The following is a 3148-nucleotide window of genomic DNA, read 5'->3' as shown; positions in this document are numbered from 1 at the left end:
TGCAGCTGATGTTGCTGTGTTGCTGTCGTTGCTGTTCGGAGGTGGCGAGACGAAGGGCGTCGACGGCGTGAGGTGGCGGCGACGGTCCCTACGAGAGGGAGATAGAGGCTTGAAGGCGGTGGTGTGAAGGAGGTTGAAGAAAGAGAGAGAGAGGTGCTGTTTGGTGAATGAAGAGAGAGAGAGAGAGAGAGAGAGAGGGAGAGAGAGAGAGAGAGAGAGTTCGATTGAGAAAGATGCTCTTTAATTGAGGTTTTCTGGTGTTTCAGAATAGTAATGTATTTATTCAGTAAATTATGGAAGTTATTTGTTTATATTCAATAAATTATACAAGTTATTCAGTTATATTTTCAAGTCTAAACAACATTTTTAATTAATTTATTTGGGTTATTCAGTATATTATACGCGTTATTCAATATCTTACAATTTTTATTCTCCACAAATGTTACATCGTTCAGTGAAGCAACTAATCTAAATAAAATCATTTTGAATCACAAACACCATCCGAAAACAATGTCCCACTAGCAGATATTTTACTGAGAAATTATAATTCTATAATTTCACATCACAAACCAATGAAGTCAAACAAAATCAATTGACACAAAATCCAGACTTTATTGTATCATCCAAAACATATGTTTCAAATGACTTCAATCATCTAAAAAACATATTTTTTTTATGGGACTCCTCTGTGCCCAAATTTCATCCCAGTAGAATCGAATTTACATTGAATTTTGGATCCTTGCATTTCTTCGAAAGTATTTGTCCACAACAGCATTTTTCACCTCCTTTTCCTCCCAAGACAAAATGGATGCACAATACCGTATGAGCATCCTTGAGAATTGTTGCGATCGTTTACTAGATATGTTGCATTTCCAGTCCTGCGTGCCATCACCCATGAATGAACAAATATGACGAATCACACATAATTTATATACATTATAGAGTAAATTAATGAATAAATATCAAATTTATTTGAATAAACTATAAAAGTTAATGAATATATCTGGAAAATTTATGAATAAACTACATAACATACTGAATAACCTATAGTTAGATATTAATTTTCATACAAAAATAGAATCTCGGTTAAATTGTATCTGCCTCAAATTAAATTATATAAATAATAAATAAACAAATATGACATGACCACACAATTTATATACATGATAGAATTATTAAATGAACAAAGATCAAATTTATTTGAATAAACTGCAAAAGTTAAAGAATATACTTAGAAAATTTATGAATAAACTTCATAACATACCGAATAACCTTTAATCAAATATTAATTTTTATACAACAACATAATCCTAGATGATAATCTATACAACACTACCAATCTCGCCTCATGCACTCTCAAATGGATCAAAATACTAGTTCAGGAAATATCCAAATTCATAATAACAAATACTTTAATACTAATTCAATCTAAAACATCAACCAAAATATTAAACTAAACAAAGGAAAAAAAAATCAAGGCACGACCGTTGCACTTCAGCACAGTGAGAAAGAGAGGAAGAGTTTGAGCTCCAATACCTGCTGCAGCGGCGCAGCAATCAATGGATTTCTCATGTCTGGATGAAGCACTCACGTTCAAGTCCTACAACAAGGTCACAGATATATGCGACACTCTCATGGTCCATTCCATTCCATTCACGGAGAATATTGGATCTATTCAGAAACCAAGAAGAAGAATCAAATTTCGAAATTCGACATTGCGATTTCCCAGTCGCTCGCACGCCATTCACCAACCAAGAAGAAGAAATCAAACAATAATACATACAACTAACCACGATTTTCAGTAAGCGCCACCGGAAAAAATCGAAATCGCCGTCGAAAACCAGCCGCTGCCGCTGTAGATGGAGAGTCGCCTCTGCGGTAGATGGAGAGTGAACGTGGTGAGCGTGGTGTACTGATTAGGGTTTCTGTAGGTGGTAAATCATTAATTGCCATCTATAATTTCGGGAGGTTTGTTCAGTAAATAGGCGAAATACCATTCATAACCCCCAACGAATTTGCTACAATTAAATTTGATTATTCAGTAAATTAATAAAAAGGTAATAATTAGAAATTGGGTGTAATCTTGACCGTGAATCATCATTTAATTAAGGGTTAAGATTAATTCTTTAATCTCTACACTAAGGGGATTCTTTATAGATCCCCACCCTATATAGATATATATATATATATATATATATATATATATATATATATATATTTAGAGGGAGAGAGAGAGAGAGAGAAATGTTATGCGTTATGCTACATACCTTATGTGAGCTCCTTATGTTAGCACCGCTTACGTTTTAGCATTCGTTAGCGTTATCCTTTTTGTTTTAGACATTCATTTTTATTCTAGTATTTCATAAATTGTTATTGGGATCATTAATTTTATGAATTATATAAAAATTAAAGTTCAACTTGTTCTTTTTATTAATTATTTGAAGTTAAAGGGAATATCAATCGAACTTTAATTTTTATGTAATTTATCAAATTAATGATCTCAATTATAATTTATGAAGTATTAAAATAAAAATAAGTGTCCAAAACAAAAGGATAATACTAACAAATGCTAAAAGTGAGCAGAGCTCACATAAGGAACTCATATAAGGTATATAGCATAACATTTCTCATATATAGATACTTTTATTGTTCAAGAGATACTTTTCAACAAGAAACGAAACTTATTTATTTATATTATTTTGTATATAGTTTTTTTATATATAATATTTATTTCTACACGGCCCGTGCTGCCCGGCGACCAAGCTGGCGTGATGTTGCTTGCCCATAACTGAAAGAATATATAAGAACTGAGAAAATTATTCATTTATTTTGTTTGTCAATCATGAATAGTGATTATTATTGTTATTTTATTAAGAAAGAAATGATTTCATAATATACGGAACCATTCAAATACTCTATTGCGCTTTGGTAGAGTCGATTAGTCGAAGATAGATTTAGTTATATTTTCGTGATTCTTTGTACAAGGATTATTTTATGCATTTAGTTAGTTAGCTATTTATCTACGTATTTTAGTTTGATTGAACTAAGAATCGATCGTGTCAAAATATGTTACAACACTAATTATAAAAATAAAGTCAAGTGTATATCGAGCTTAGAATCTCATTGAATTTCGAATAAAATTATGGTA

At 31.7% G+C, this 3148-nt stretch overlaps 1 long non-coding RNA gene across 1 annotated transcript; it reads right to left on the bottom strand.

Moving 5' to 3' along the window:
- Positions 1-504: 504 nt before the first annotated feature.
- Positions 505-2123, bottom strand: LOC131014808 (uncharacterized). Its single transcript, XR_009098328.1, has 3 exons — positions 1791-2123; positions 1537-1671; positions 505-878 (listed from the first exon to the last, which is right to left on the bottom strand). It is a non-coding gene; the product is annotated as an uncharacterized LOC131014808 (long non-coding RNA).
- Positions 2124-3148: the final 1025 nt, after the last annotated feature.

Source organism: Salvia miltiorrhiza, chromosome 1, assembly GCF_028751815.1.
Source record: "Salvia miltiorrhiza cultivar Shanhuang (shh) chromosome 1, IMPLAD_Smil_shh, whole genome shotgun sequence".
Classification (NCBI taxonomy): domain Eukaryota; kingdom Viridiplantae; phylum Streptophyta; class Magnoliopsida; order Lamiales; family Lamiaceae; genus Salvia; species Salvia miltiorrhiza.
Note: the sequence above shows the minus strand (reverse complement) of the source record. Positions and strands in the feature narration are given on the sequence as shown.